The sequence below is a fragment of the Ylistrum balloti genome, unplaced genomic scaffold (genome assembly GCF_031769215.1).
Source record: "Ylistrum balloti isolate Yb309-2 unplaced genomic scaffold, AGI_CSIRO_Ybal_v1 Utg370312, whole genome shotgun sequence".
NCBI lineage: Eukaryota > Metazoa > Mollusca > Bivalvia > Pectinida > Pectinidae > Ylistrum > Ylistrum balloti.
The window spans coordinates 301,194-318,167 of NW_026782231.1; the positions used below are offsets into that span (position 1 = coordinate 301,194).

Here is a 16,974-nt window from a genome sequence, read left to right on the forward strand (position 1 = left end):
AAAAAAAAAATAAAACAAATACCAATGATATGTAATATTTCTTCATTAGAAAAAATCATTTAAAAACAATGAGAAGTAAAAATTTGGTTCTCTGTATTGTGTCATGGTCAAAGAATTGACAAATTCATAGTCTCCACAAATAAATTAAACAGCAATATTACGTGGATTTTCTGATTCATCATAATGATTAAAATCGCATCTATACGGTGGATACAGGTAACTTGTAATAATGTCGCCTGTGTGTATCGCTATTAAGAGGGGAATTAACCTACGGAAAATCGTATAGTTACAGTATATAATTATATTAATCTATATAGACAAATGTATATTAGGCTAGGTGTCTCAGATTTACAGTTAATATTGACAAATGTATCAGTGCATCCTTTAAGTTGTTAGTGACCCCAATGCAGTTCATTGATGTGTACATATATATGTATGTATTGCGATATACATTACATATACAAATTATGTATGTATACATATGTGCATTGTCCGTATAGGCATGTGTGCAAGTATGAGAGCTAGGTTGTATTTGTGTGATGCAGGAAGATAATCATTTGAGCAGTTCATATAACACTTACATTTTCATAGAATATTTCAATATTGGTGTCAAATGAACTCAGTAATTGTTAGTAATCGTGTAGTAGGTGTCATTTTACAGTGGTGTGGGGTCGTTTTGGTTTAGGATGGAGCAAATTTCATGAATTTGTATATCAAGCATAATGTTTTTCTAGTCCATACTATTCAGACTTCATTATCTAAGATAATATTGTGGATTGTAACAGAAATATTGATAATTTCATTATCATACGATGAAGTCCCTACAAATTACTTTTGCTAAAAATCTTGCGAAGATTCTCAATATGATTTGTTAATAAATTCTGTCTGTGGATAATGAAGTTTAATTGATCGGTTGCAGGTTTTCGGTCTCTATGACCCTTCCTATTACTTCACTGACAAACATCAGTGTTAGGGCCAGGTGGTAGTGAAGTTTGAGTTGACCGAGTTCTTAATAGATGTGATGTTTAGAGGTAGACTCACTAGCTAGACAAGACAGGTGTTTGGAAAAACTGCACAAATACATACTGTTTAACATTAGATGTTTGTTCTGTAGATATGTCATTTTCATGGCTGAAGTCTAACCACAAAAATAAAATATCACAAATAGGATTACAGTCATGTGTATTGTTTGGCATACAGTCAAACCTGTCTTATAAAGGCAACCTGTGTATAAAGACCATTTTTTTTATTCCCTACATAATGCAATTCATAGTAAGTGAAATTGTACATAAAGGCAACCGGTGTATAAAGGCCATTTTTGGGTTCCCTAAATAATGCAATTCATGGTAAATGAACCTCTAATTATGGCCACTTGCCTATATAGGCCACTTTTCTCTGGTCCCTTAGGTGGCCTTTATAGACAGGTTTGACTGTACTTATTTGATAGCCATGATAGTTTTTACCCTGGAGATGATATATTTGGCTTAAAACACGAGAGAAACTTCTAAACATTTCACCTTACACTGCCAACTGTTCATTATATAATGAATGTTCTGAGAGATGTTGAATGGTTGGATGGGAAGCTTTAATGAATGTTTGAAACAGGAACTTTCATTGGACATTTGTTAGAGAGATTGACTGGTAAAAAAAAGGGATTCTGATGTTACAGTTTGAAGAGATTTTGGTAGGATTGGTGAGACCTTTGCTTGTGAATATGCTGGAGAGAGTGATGATGACAACATATAATTTCTTAGAAATCTTTATCTTCCTCCAGTACAAGGTAACAGTGTAGCATTCTTTTATGAGATTTTATTATGAGATTTGTCAATTTAGTTGATACACTGAAATGTACCTGGTAATTACACAGCTGTTTTCTACTGTTGCTAGCACTCAAAATACATATTACATAAGTCACATAATTGGATTTTTTGTTTCATAATTAAAAAAAATAAGTATTGTAAGTGTTTATGTTGGGAAGGTACTGCTAAATGATTTTGCTGTCTATAAGTAACAGTGTCTGTATTCCCTAGAATGTCTGTAATTCAGGTCAGCCTTATACTGGTAAGCATTATATATATTGTATAAAAACAAAGAAAATACCAACTTGTCAGCAGAATCATAATCAGAACTCTAATTCAGTCAAACTGGAGCAAAATTTGAACGATAGAATGATTTACAATAATAAAAATAATAAGTTATCCAAAATTATTTTAAATGTAAAAATAGGTTACAGTCAGAAACTTTTTCATGACTCCTAACATAAACGACATGTATACCATTACTGGTTATAGTATATATATATAGTCAATGCTGTTATCACTTCTCTGGTATCTAGATATATTTTGATTGTAACAGAAGTTGTCTTGCTAGCTGGAGGGAGAATGTTTCTGTTTTGTATAATGATTTCATTGTTTGTGCTTTTCAAAATCATCCACCTGCTAAGGAAATTTTCCATTATTAATAAACAATACCATTGATAAATATAGTGTTTAAAATGTGTATGATAGTATAATTTACGGAGATGTTTATCTTGAACACAAACAACAGTTGATCCGTTTCCTTCATCAAGCAAAGTGTCATTTATGATTTCTTGAATGGAGGAAACTATAAAGTCAGCTGTCAAATTGTCACAACACCATTTCTGTTATACTGCAGGTACATATGTAATTTAAGGGATGATTGATGTCATTCTGCCCCTCATCAGATGTTACATTATAGTTCTAAATATTGAACTGTATTTCACTTGATTACCAGTATATGCAAATCACATACTTACATTATGTAAATAATTTAGTATACAATGAGCAAGTGTATGTACATGTGAATAATTGCTTCATTTTGCTTCATGCTCATTTATCTTGCATCATTATTTTACAAAGTACGGGAGTACCTTCTTAATTTTTTCTTTTTCAATCTTTTTTTTTTTTTAGATGTTTTTATGAAAACTTGAAATGAAGGAAAAGACAGGTTGACAACACTGCACTCTGTTGGCAGTAAAACAATTTAAATCTAAAGGTTTTATAGAATTTCTGATGTTTTTGCATAGGCAAATTAATTACTGAATATTGAATATCAATTGAAACAATAACAATACATGTATTCACAACTCGCCACTTATCCAGATATTTTAATGCTGTGTAAAACAATTTTGAAAGAATGCATAATTAAGCACAAATAACATTAATATTTTATCTTATTTTCATAAAGTTGTATTTTGTTCTTTTTAAGTTTGTTAATTCAGTAATGCAATACATTTTTTTGAAATGCCTTTGGGGGATGATATTGTAGAGATGCATTTATGATATGTAGCTGTATGGATGTCAGTGAGGTTTTATGTCATAATAAGCTGTCAGTGAAAACTATGTGTTGTGACATCAACTTGAGATAATGTATCTGAATCCTCATGAAAGTCAAGCGTATGATGGAAGCAGAGAGAGAGAGAGATGGTAAAAAGAATGTATTCAAAAGCTGTTTGATAGAAAAAAATGAGACAGAAAGCAGATAGACAGAGATGTTAAAAAGAAGGTATTTGATTCTGAATGATAGAAAGATAGAGTTAGTAATTGATATAGGATGAATAAGAATAAGTTAGAATAGAGAGAAAGAGAGAAGGTGATGGTAAAAAGGAGGTATTTGATGTATGATGGAAAAAATAAAAATAAAATTGAAAGAAAGAGAGATGGTGAAAAGGAGGTATTTGATGTTATAAGACAGAAAAGAATGAGATGAAAACCAAGAGAGAATGAGATGGTAAAAAGGAAAACGCCAATGTACAAAAAAGAATGAGTTAAAAATACAGTGAGAAAGACATAATAAAAAGGAGGTACTTGATGTATGATAGAAAAGAATGAGTTAAACACTGAGAAAGTTGGTAAAAGGGAGCTACTTGATGTTGTATGATAGAAAATAATAAGGAAAAACAGAAAGAGACATGGTAAAAAGGGTGTTTGATGTATGATAAAAAAGAAATGGAACAGAGTAGAGATAAAGAGTGAAGATAAAAAGGAGGTGATTGATGTATGATAGAAAAGATGGGACAAAAACAAAGAGAAGGATGATGGAAAGGATAATTAGTTATGCGTGTGTTGATACACCAGTGTACATGTATATGTGTATATTGTGAATATAGATAAATCATTCCAACCCTTAGCCTTTTCTGTGTTTATTTTAAGAAACATGCAACCCTGGCATTGTTCATTGCTTAACTTTTAGCACCATTCTTGTAACTGGAACAGGATTCAGGGTCTTCTGTTCACACGTCAGGAGTACATCGGTTGTGGAAGAGGAATTACAGAAAAACATGTGATAGAATTGTATCGAGAAAGACCTGATTTACTTTAACACACAACCCAAAGTAACAAATTTTCTTTGTACGAACACATAACAAGGAGTCCAGTTTAACACACACATTGACCATTCTTGGCCTCCGGTAGCAGTACACAGTTTCTCGGTGTGGCCATGGGTGATTTTTTTGCTCATTAGATTACCCCATTATAAAGGTTTTAATTAAAAATGAAAAAAAAAATCCTTGCTAAAATTGGTCCTGTCATGTTAAAGTGGACAATGTGGGGTTTCATTTTTTTCAGGATAATATTTTAGCTTTGTGTTGGAGATTACTATTTGGGCAGTCTCGAATCTGTGTCTACGCACCAAAAACTAGCTTTACAGGAAGTGAAATTTTCATAGTGTTTACATGTGGTCATGTTATGAAGAATTTCCGAGTTGGAATTTGCTGAAATGTAAGTACTTTGTTACCACGACAGTGTTGTTGATTGTAAGATAGGTGATTAGAATTAAATTTCTCCTAGAAAGTTGTAGTGTTGGATTGGAATTAGCAGTATTTTTGCATTTTTAGCATTTTTTCAGTAGGTAACCATGACAATCAAATGTCAGAAATCAGAGGAATTTTTTTTTTTACACAAATTTCATCTCTCTACTGTTAATGTAATTGTTATACAGTTTATAAATATATATACATGTAATGATGTATTTTTCATAACCAATCTGCTATACCTGTATATCTCAAACATGACAAATAATTTCAGGAAAAATGCAAATTAACTGTTTACTGCTACCTTATAGCACATTAAAAAAAATTAATCTATTTAAAATGTGCTTTACTATGTTTAATTAAGTTTAATCCTTTCCATAATTGCTATAAATACATAAAAAACACACTGAAACTTGTTCATAATGATTTTATTTTAATTTCATCAGGGGTGCATAAAGGGAGGTAATTTGGGTGCTCTTGTGGGTGAGAATTTCAGCTGTTTTCAAAAGGCTTGGTATCAGTTTGAAAACTGTTCTACAGTAGGTAACAGGTATGAAATAAGTCAGTAACAACCTTAGAATGTATTTAGACTGCATTATAGGGCAATTCCAATAGTTTAAGGTGTGGTATCCATGGTAACTAAGAAGGAAAGTATGAGTTTTTGAATTTTGGATAAATTCTCTGTTTTGATGATTTTTACTCAATAATGTGTGTGTATTTCTCATAGATTGGGCATACAATCATGTTAATATTGTCATAAAATTACATTTCCATAGTTACTGCTGTAAAAAAGACTATTTTTCGAACAATATTGCAATGTAATAGGGTTTCTAATATTACACTTGAAGAAGGGTGGGGGGCAGTAAGCATAGGTGTTTGTGATGTCATACACATGACATTTAAGAATATCTTATGTCATATCACTGTTAATTACTTTCGAGAAATGTGTCAGATGCTAATTTGAAGTTTTTGTTGGATTTCTAGCCTTCACTATGACATCACAGTGCATTGGTGAAGCCATCATTAGCAATTGATGACGTCATAGTACTGATGACATCAGCTGTTACCATGACGTCATAACATAAGACTTTATATATGTAGTATCAATCTGCTTTTCAGTTATCTAAATTCACAGAAGCACAAACTACTTGATTCAGTTTCAATTGCAACTTTATTCAAGTAAATTTAAGACTTATTGAGGTTTTAATTTTTCAAATTACCTCCCTTTCTTCCTAATTTGAGAGCAGAATTGGTCAAAACACACCATGCGGGAAAATCCATATTACTCGATAGCTATTCAAGATACACAGTAAAGCGATATATTGTTTTGTTCGTGTGATCATTTTCTAGACACTCAGAGGGATTTTAATGAAATTAAAAAAACTAATTGTGATGTATAAGGTAGCAGTACACAGTTTCTCGGTGTGGCCATGGGTGATTTTTTTGCTCATTAGATTACCCCATTATAAAGGTTTTAATTAAAAATGAAAAAAAAAATCCTTGCTAAAATTGGTCCTGTCATGTTAAAGTGGACAATGTGGGGTTTCATTTTTTTCAGGATAATATTTTAGCTTTGTGTTGGAGATTACTATTTGGGCAGTCTCGAATCTGTGTCTACGCACCAAAAACTAGCTTTACAGGAAGTGAAATTTTCATAGTGTTTACATGTGGTCATGTTATGAAGAATTTCCGAGTTGGAATTTGCTGAAATGTAAGTACTTTGTTACCACGACAGTGTTGTTGATTGTAAGATAGGTGATTAGAATTAAATTTCTCCTAGAAAGTTGTAGTGTTGGATTGGAATTAGCAGTATTTTTGCATTTTTAGCATTTTTTCAGTAGGTAACCATGACAATCAAATGTCAGAAATCAGAGGAATTTTTTTTTTTACACAAATTTCATCTCTCTACTGTTAATGTAATTGTTATACAGTTTATAAATATATATACATGTAATGATGTATTTTTCATAACCAATCTGCTATACCTGTATATCTCAAACATGACAAATAATTTCAGGAAAAATGCAAATTAACTGTTTACTGCTACCTCCATCGGCTGTCAAGATTGCTATACAGTACGAGAGTGAAAAGAAGGGGAGTAACTCATGGAGATCAGAATGACATTGTAAAACCAAAGTGATTACTGAAAAGTGGTGGTTGGGTGGCACGGTGGTAACTCACTGACTTTTCATCTAGAAGCAATCTGGGTTCAACAAGAAGAAACATATGGGTCACCTGCTTGACCAGGTGGGTTTTCCCAGAGTATGGCCCGTTTCACAATGTCATACCAACCACCAAAAGTGACTTATATAAGCTGATTGCTTGTTTCACAGTTGTTGCGAGATAAATATTGCATAAAGTTGTAAAGATATTTAAGTGAAGAAGTTCCACTGTACAAACAAACCTAAATGCTCATATTAACAAAGGTCTACTGTATTAAACAAAACAAAACCGTTTAATTTAGTCAGGATTTAATTAGTGTCTTGGGCCAGAGACGTATGTAAGACTGTGTTATATACGTCTCTGCTTGGGCTAGCCAGACCCACGAGCCATTTCAAGACATGTAATAGATTTAATGCTTTGAGGTAACATAAACTAAGAGGATCAGCCAGTCGTATTTATTAATATTAAGTCCCCTTCAAGAGGGGGCAGGGATACTATAATTTGGAACTATGAGTTTTGCTTGTTGTCCATCCATCCTTCCACTATCAGTTGCCAGGCTCTGTTTCATCTCCTACACTACAGTCACTGATAGGTTCACCTTGGTGAGGCAGTGTGTCGTTTATCAAAAGTAGGTCACTCTGACCTACCTTTTGACCTTTGACTTATATATATATATATAAAGTGTGTACTCTCTCCTTTACAAGTTCATACTTTCCTTAGAGTTCACAACATTGACGTTTTACCTACATCTAATGTCACATATTCATCACTAAAACTTCATACTAGAGGTATTCTTTGTACCTTTGAATCCTGATATTGTCCACTACAATTAGTGATATTCCCCTTTATACCACCAATCAAATATCGAAATGCTGTAAAATACTTGGTGTCACAAGAAGCAATTCAGTGGTAACTCAGCACCATATACCAGTAAACATTCTCCAGATTTGAATGCAATATTAGTACTAATACAGTGAACCTGCCAACAATTCATCTCCTTCAAGAACATCATCTCTGTATCCTTAACATATTTCGCATTCGGAAGGGGGACTGTAATTTACCAAATATCATTGCTTTCAACTTTTTTTTATTTAAAAAAAATGTAAAGAAAATTTGTTATTTGTCCACAAAGGCCTACTTTGTAAGACTAAGCTTGTATTTAAACTCACTTTTCAATACATCAATGCACTTTAAAAGTCCGATGCTCTATAAGATTTTATATAACTCCCTTTCCATTTTGAGAAAAAACGGAATAAACATCAAACGGACTTTTCATTTGGCTATTTTTTGCCATCTGATATACTGGTAATGTTAACATGTTGAAACGCACACAGATTACCATCCTACCAGATTCAGGAGAAATTTCAGTCACCTGTGTGGAAAAAAGAGTCAATTTTCATTGTTTAGTGCTTAGACTCATTAATCAAATATGAAAGGAAAATGGAGACTCATGCAAGGTTTCCTATATTTTAACCTCCGGTCAACTTGCAGCGTCAAAAGGGAGACAATCAATCATAGCACATTGTCTAAAAGCAAGTTCGAAATAAATACTTGTTTATTTGTTTGTTTGTTTTATCGCCTCGTAAAAGGTCATGATGATTTTGAAGTCATCCAAACTAGCAATGGTGGTAAAGAGTCTTGTCCAAGGACACAACTATGTCATCACAGGCCGGTCCTTTTGTCCGGTAGGAAACATCGAAACGCGATACCACTCACTTAAGTCTCTCTACCGTCAAGTGTTTACTTAAAAATAAAACAAAATCAAATAGTAATTCACAATTTCTTTATAAAAAACGGTAGAAGTATTGAAAATTACAAAATAAAGAAAATGAAAAGGGTCGTTTTGACGTGAATGGTAAGCTCTGGAAACACAAACGGGCGTGAATTTTGAGTCCCAAGACATGCTTCCTTATTATAGATGCCTTCATTGGATACAAACACCAATGGTCTTTCTAAAATATATTACATTATGTTTGTTTCAAAACATTTTTGTTATGTGAAATTATTTGGTCAAACACAAAGAAAATATATTCGAATCATTTATCGCTAAGGTCGGAAGGAGACAAGGATGGGTTATACAAATGCAAACAGCATCTGAACTCGCCCCGTATCTATGATTCAGGACACTTAATATTTTCATTTTGAACTTAAAAAAAATACAAAATTCTGTCGAACCCAAAATATTTTTGATACGATACCTTGGTGTCCGTATGACAAGGTTTCGTGTTTTTCTTATATTTGTGGTAGATAACTTCCGATTTTTATGTTAAAACGCGAAGTCTTAATCGTATCAGTTCGGAGAGTGTTTAATTTAATGTTTGTACAATTAAGTCCTTACTTGTATTAAGCCTCCTTCTACAGGTTATCGTCTACTTGATATCCGGGAATCATCATCTTCTAACTTTATAGATCAGTAGAAAGTACTAATTATTTATTTCTGTGAGTGAATCTACTTTTTCGTTTTTTCTGATTAGAATTTAAAAAGCAAACTTCTTGAGACTCGAGCCATGGAAAAATCAGTTGAAAACTTCCGGTTATCTGCGATACCATTTAGTTGTATCTCGTGATCGTGATCAGAGGTTAATTATGACATCATGTTCATTGTGACGTCATTGATTCTTTATCTTGGATACAGCGGTACTGCCTGCTTACACCTTTTGAAGTCTCTCTGAAACTGACCAATTTCTTATCAATGTCACGATGACAATTAACAAACTCAGGAAGATTTCAAGCTGCAAAGTGGCACCACTTCTCGTGCTTGGTGACTCGGACGGACTGGGTTCGCAGAGATGCCCGGAGGAGCTCTTCCAAGCCAAGAGGGGACATGAACAATGTAAACTGAACTTTCTGACCACCATAGTTGACAACTGGGATGGGAAAACCTCAATTAGTGGATTATTTTATCAACCGAGTGATTATCCAATGAGGAGTTCTAGAAATGACATGATGCCTTCTTCCCAACACACCCTCGAACTGGGAAACTGTCATACTGCTAATGAACAGATGGTGAAATCACGGAAATTCAGACCACGGAAGGTTCTTAACAAACTTGTCATGAACAGGAGAGATAAAATTTAGTCCACATCCGTGCAGAACTCTGCCAAAAAAACATTTGTCAGACTTAATAGATGGAATTTGTCAAGAAACAAAATAACAATTTTCCAATATCTTAATAGATGTCTTGTAATATTCCATTGTGTAGCATATATTTAATATTGAAGATGAGTAAAAAATTATCATATATATATAAATTTATGTTATTTTGTATATATTGTTTTACACAATTAGCATATTATGTAAATGAATCAGAAAACCTAAGGATAACCAGGGACTGGCAAGAACATGGAACACTTGCATGGAGACCTCAAAACACCAGTTCAGATTCTCGGGACTCGTGTATAGTGGCTGGTATTACAGTATTCCTTACAATATTTTACTTTCTGTTACATCTATACTCGGTTCAATACAGACCTGACACAACATTAATTTGGACATATTTTATGTGTAATAGGTAAGGAGGTATTTTTCGTTAATTTTCTTAGTGTGGTTTAAGTTTACAAGTTACGGCAGTGAATCAACCTTTTTCATCGATCGAAGTAAAACAAAACTTAAAGATAACTCCAGGACAGATCATCCGTGACATAACGTAATGAATTTCATTGTTTCGTTTTGTCGTTCAGACCAAACGATAATCTTCGTCTTTTCGCCCTAACTAATTATCGTCATTTCGCAGCAACATAACGATATGGTGGTGTCGCGAGCTTGTCCCCAAGTGTGTACGAAGAGACCTAAACATTAACGATACTGACCATACACACCCAATTCTAAATTTCTATTGACCGGGTGTCTTGTTCAATCTTCAAATACAATCTGCTCTTTTTTCATGCTCGCTAGTTAGTCATAGAGTCTAAACTTGTGCAGTATAAGTTGATATTTTGATAAGGGATCAATTACATTTTTTTCGTAGCTATTCAAGTTTTTGTGTTCATAATCCTATCTCGAATTTTCGAAATCCGCGCTAGTATGTATGTGTAAACATCCCGCAGCAAATGCACGTGTTCTGCCCAGGAAAGAACGACATTGCATGTGTAGGCATGTGGACTCTCAGGTGAGCGCAATGAACACACGTACAGCTTTAAATTTAGCACATGGGCTGATGAACTAAAAACAAACAAAAAAATATAAAAATGTCACAGCTGGAGAGGCGATGTTGTCCGAGACTGACCTGACAGAGACAGCGGTAAAGACAATTCTCATGGAAAGTCCTTCTCGCAACGATTTATCTTACACGGTATGGACGTGTATTCAGGACCATAACATTTTGAATGTTTCTCGTACCTGATCCCAGAGCGGTGAGAGATTGAATTTATGCCTCGATCTATCTTTACCATTTTGTTCTATTGGACATTTTAAAAAAATAATTCAGTTACTGGTAGAGAAAAATATTAATCAAAAAGTGGTGTATCTAATTCATTAATGAGGCATGCATTGTCTTTAGATTGACATTGTAGAGAAGAAGTTGAGAGTACAGGGCGCTTTGCTAACCTTGGCTCGTAGGAATTTACCTTTCATCAAGCTTAGATTGTCCGGCTAGAAGGGTTGCTAGTTTGAACCCCAACAATGGTAGGGTGGTTTTTTTTTTATTATTCTTTCCAATTACAGATTAGATTATATTGACCACTGCAAAGGTGGAAGCTAAAGGGGATTGAAATATTTCCTTGGGGATATTAAACCAGGGTTGTTGTCCTCGGGGCCAAAGACTTGTGAAGGAGGGAGTAGTGTAGAAGTTGAAGGTGCAGGTCGCCTTACTTGCTTCATCTAGTGAGAATTGCCCTTTAGTCGAGCAGTAGAGTGTCAGAATAGAGCCTGATGGGTTGATAGTTTGAACCTGAGTGATGACAAGGCGTTTTTTCAGTATACTCCTTCCTATTACAGTAGAATGAAACCGTCCTCATTGACGAAGTGCTTACTCTTGTTTTGGCTGTGTGTATTCAAATAGACCTAAAATGAAATGGACCTAATTTGATTGTGACTTGGGTAAACAAATTTGATTTCTAAAATTACATGATATGTAAGTGATACTGCAATCTGTCAGGAAACCCTACAAAGATAACATCAGCAAATCACATTGAATTGTCATTATATAGATTCATTGATAAACTTAGATAGCCTTGATTGTATAATACACTGTGTGTAAACAGTCCGAGGAGATTTTTGTGTACAGTTACACAGTGTGGATGAAATGTTCATGTAAACGTCCACTTCATAAGAAACTGAACAACTGTCCTGATATTTCATTGTTATTCTATTTATGGATATTATTTCAAGAAATTTCGACTCGACTAAAATATTGATGGCGGCAAAGTAAGTGTTTTGATGACAGGAACTCTTCATTTTTTAATAACACTGTATTTATCTGTTGATCAGTCCAATCATATTTGTAAACTTTGCTTTAGAATTAAAACATATTTATTTGTCCTGTAATAAGTCCACTCTCCAATGTTCTTTAAGTCTAAAATACACTGTACCAGTGATGTACTGGCTGCCTAACGACCTATCTTACATAAATGTACGTCTGTACTTATCGTGTGTATATTATGATATTATGCTTTTAGACGTAAAGTGTACAGGTTAACTAACTAGCCCCAGTTAGTAGGAATTTCCTTTTAGTAATGAAGTAGAATGTCTGGCTGGAAACTAAAGGATCACTAATTCGAACCCTAGCATTGGCAGGGTGTTTTCACATTAATTCCTATTACAAATTTGATGCTGTTGAGCACTCTAAGGGTAGAAGCTATAGGAGATTGAGATGCTTCCTGGGGGAAGTTGAACCTGGGTTGTTGTCTTCAGGGTTGAAGACTTTATGAAGGAGGGAGTATAGTGTTGAAGTTGAGTGTACAGGTCACCTTACTATCATTGGCTAGGTGGGAATTTCCTTTTAGCTGAGTGGTAGAGTGTCCGGCTAGAGACCAAAGGATCACTGGTTCAAACCCCAGCAGTGGCAGGGTGTTTTCTTTACTCCTTCCTATTACATACTTGTATGAAAAGGAATAATTTTAGTAATGGCTATGAAGTGATGTACCAGTTATTTCTTCAAAAGATGGTAATGATGATGTGAAATTTTCTTTTCTTTTGACTAAAACTCTATTTAAAATATCATGAATGTTACATTCATTTTTCTTTATTCCCCTTTGAAATATGACAAGTTCATCAAAACAAAAAACGTGCAAAGACTCTAAGAATGGACATGATATGACTCAAAAAGTTAAAAGCCGTATATCTGACCAAAGTTTCCTGAGTGCTACACTATAATCAATAATAAAAACATCAGACGTGTAAATGATTTTACAGAAATTCAAATATTTCACACTAATATTTTGACCTGGTTATCGATTCTAATGTGAAATATATAGATGTCCATCTAATCATGATCATTAATGGTCAATACTGACCAATGAACTGCAGGATTCCTTTTAAGTTTGACCGGTCACTCTCTTTATATTGAAGAAAATTATTTATTAAAGAGATAATAGATCCTTCAATGCTGACTGTTTCTTTGGCCACAGAATTAGCATTATAATGAGCGGTCAGTCGTGACTGACCATTCACAGCTGTATTGACCGTTTTAATGGATATTTGTAGACCGGATTATAACTGTGATGATGGAGAGCTTTGGACACCTGCACGCGACCAGGAATGATGAATGTTGACCAGCATTTTATACCTGTCATCAATGCATGCAGAAGACATGTTCCATTTTTTCTGCTGCAGCTGAAGAAATTTGACTGAGAGATCATTTGTAAGTTTTGAATATTTTTTCTGCAAACATTTGCTTTTGATAATTTCTGAGAATGCATGAAAACATATGGAGTAGAACAGAATACTGATATCATTATTTTTTGTGGGGCATTTATTTTCGTTGATGTCTAAGGTGCTCTTTATCCATGAGTTCATATGTCCATTAACTGATATAGTTAGTTTAAGTACATTTATTGAGCTATATTTTTCCACAAGATCAAATGTCCATGAAAAAGTGCTTTTTTTTGAAAACCATGAAAATTGAACACCATGAGAATGTATAGATATGACTTCACAATAAACAACTTCATTGAAAAAAACCATAAAACTCGGCTATATAAATTTATTGTTTCAAAAATATATACAGATTTTTATTTCTAAATGATACTAAATGTGGTATTTATTTTCTTCACTGTGGTTTTCCTTTTTATGTCAATGAATTTTAAATGAAATGTGAAAAGAAGGAAGTATAATAGTGAATGGCCAGTTATCAGGAGTGTTTAACTATGTAATACATCTCTTAATATCTTTGGCAGCAGATGAAGGGAGACAACTCTGTAGAGTCTGAACCAGGACACAGAAGTATGTAAGTGTTGTTAATTGTGTTGTAAAATTGTTATGTCAGCTAATTTGTAACAAAAGCATTTTGACATACAGTTGAAAACTTGGATATTGCAGAATCTGTAGACACAAAATGATCATGAATTGGTAAGCAGAAGCTGTCAATTTTATAGTGTCACAGATTTAGAAGATCTTGTCTAATCTCATCTCGCAACTACTGGTAAATTGGGCTAATTCAGTTACATCATGGTATTGGGGACAGGCCTGTTTACCTTAATATGAAATATTAGATATGCAAACTTAAGATACAACAGATGATGATTTTGATTCTGGTGATAACACACTTGCCATTCACCATAGCAATGGGTTTGATTCATCCTGATTGGATGTGAAAAGGTATGTGATCACCTACCCATCTGTGTGGCTTTTCCCAGGTACTTTTAATGTCCGATCTGTCACACTCTCGGCGCATTTAAATCTGGGCCAACAATAATAACTGATACTAGCTTATAGCTTTTATCTTTCACATTTGTCTTAAAATATATAAAGTTAATATTCTTACGATTTTAAGTTAAAGATATTCATTTTTATAAAAGCTTGATTATACCTTTAATTATGTAGTTGGTTATATATCATATTACTATATTATATTACATTATCATATATATTATATTATATTATACTATACATGTTTTAAAAGATGTGATATAAAAAAAACTCATGAATATTTATATGTATGTTTGTATCTGTATATAAATGGGTCATGCAGTGACCCTTGAAAATATTCAACAAAGGTAAAATATAATTGAATACAAAAGATTTTATCAAGATTTAAATAATGAAATTCCTCTGGTATGTTTTGTTTTCTAATTGTGTTTTAAAGATGTGTTGTTTTATGGTTGAGTTGAGTGATTAATAAAACCTCCAGATTTCTTCCTATGGATGCCTGTGACAGGAATTAATTTTCCTGTCATTGTCTTAGAAATCCTTTTATCACCAAGGGATTTGTTGTATCTTGACATCCGTTCATAATTGTACTGATTTGCTCAGACCCTAGAATGAAATACGGGATAATTACGGGTTTGTCGATTTTATTAGGATCTGAGTAAAATTTTGTCCAATTAATAGGATTGTGAAAGTATTGTTAAAAAAAAACGGAATTTTGATTGAAATATCGTAGCACTGTAATGAAGCTTCCTGTGATAAAAAACAGTCAGGCACATAAGGCCATAGTGATCCGAATATAACATATAATACAGATGTCAGCAGATAACTGTATGGTGGGACGGTAGTAGAATAGCAAAATGATATTCAAATGTTCGTCTCTGGAATTGTTAGTGATGAATACTTGGATGGATGCTAAGATTTTTCATACTGAGTAGAAATTTGTCTGCTTAAACATCAAGGTATAATTAGCATTCATAATTTTACACCAGCTCAATTCATAAAGGTCATAGGTCACTGCCATTCAGGCAAGTTTTGCATAATATGCTCATGAAAAAACGAAGACCAAAGCCTTACCTGCGATCATGTCATGAACTTTGATCTTACAATACTGTTGGTCACTTTAATCAGCATTTAACTGGATCAGCATTTTTACGAACAGCAATCGTAAAATACAGGTAATCATAAAATACAGGTAATCGAAAAAATTGATTGCGTCTTCCAGCAGATATTGTTATTACAACATTGATGATGCTGCATTCTTGGTGAATAATCATATCCATGTTGACATGTAACAGGAGAAATTCTTGGTGAATTTCAGGAAAAGGAATTGTTGTATGAAAGATCTTTTCAGAGTCTTTGTTCACTGTTAGTTCAATGTAACATTGTCATACTTGCCAGTCCCCCCTATTAAGGAGGGAGACTCCCGATTCTGGTCCCCGTAAACTGCTATTTCCATTATCTGGCAGAAAAATCCCGAACCAGATTTTTTGTCAAGATTTTAGAAAAATATGATAAAGAAAATATTGTGCCTTAGCAGAAATAATACACTTTTGTTTTTAATTATCAGGAACACAACATAGGCTTCATTGTTCTGTTAAGTGTAGGAGATAAGTGTCTTTTGTTGAAATTCCACATTTTCACAGGAAATAAGACTCCGATTCTGGTCCCCTTATTTCCAAGATCTGGTGATTTCATGCAAATGAACAATCCAAAAGATGCTATTGATAAGTGTTTCTTTAATTGAGAGTCTTTATGTATACGTTAAATTGATAAGTATGTCAATTCTCCCCATGATGAAATTGGCAAATATGCATTGTTCTGGGCTTAGTAGAACAGGACACAATTGGATGTGGAATCTGTGATTAATTATTTTCGTAAATACGTTAATAGGGAAACAATTTATGTTATAAAGTATTCTACCAAATACTAAATAACATATATTTTTGTCTTCATATTTTTACCTTTTTATGTAACATATTTTCATATGATATTAATGTTTTTAAAACTTAGTTCATAAGCAACACAAAGAGACCTTGAAACTGATCTCATTTCTTATAAGTAACCTTTACAGCTAAACACTCCGGTCATTTGTCAGATTAAGGTGACTGTAAAGTCATCGAAATATCAAACTCAAATCTTCTACTGGTTGTGTTATAAGATGAAGCTTACTGTGTAGTCATCGAAACATCACACTCTAATCTTCTACTGGTTGTGTTATAAGATGAATGTGACCG

At 33.5% G+C, this 16,974-nt stretch overlaps 1 protein-coding gene across 1 annotated transcript in view; it reads left to right on the forward strand.

Annotated features, from left to right (window-relative positions):
* The first annotated feature begins 13,714 nt into the window (after window positions 1–13,714).
* LOC132553269 (rap1 GTPase-activating protein 1-like) overlaps window positions 13,715–16,974 on the forward strand; it is a 196,864-nt gene continuing 193,604 nt past the window's right edge. The window contains exons 1-2 of the mRNA XM_060217502.1: window positions 13,715–13,733; window positions 14,269–14,318. The gene's annotated coding sequence lies outside the window, so the exon portion shown is untranslated. The remainder of the gene's footprint in view (window positions 13,734–14,268; window positions 14,319–16,974) is intronic.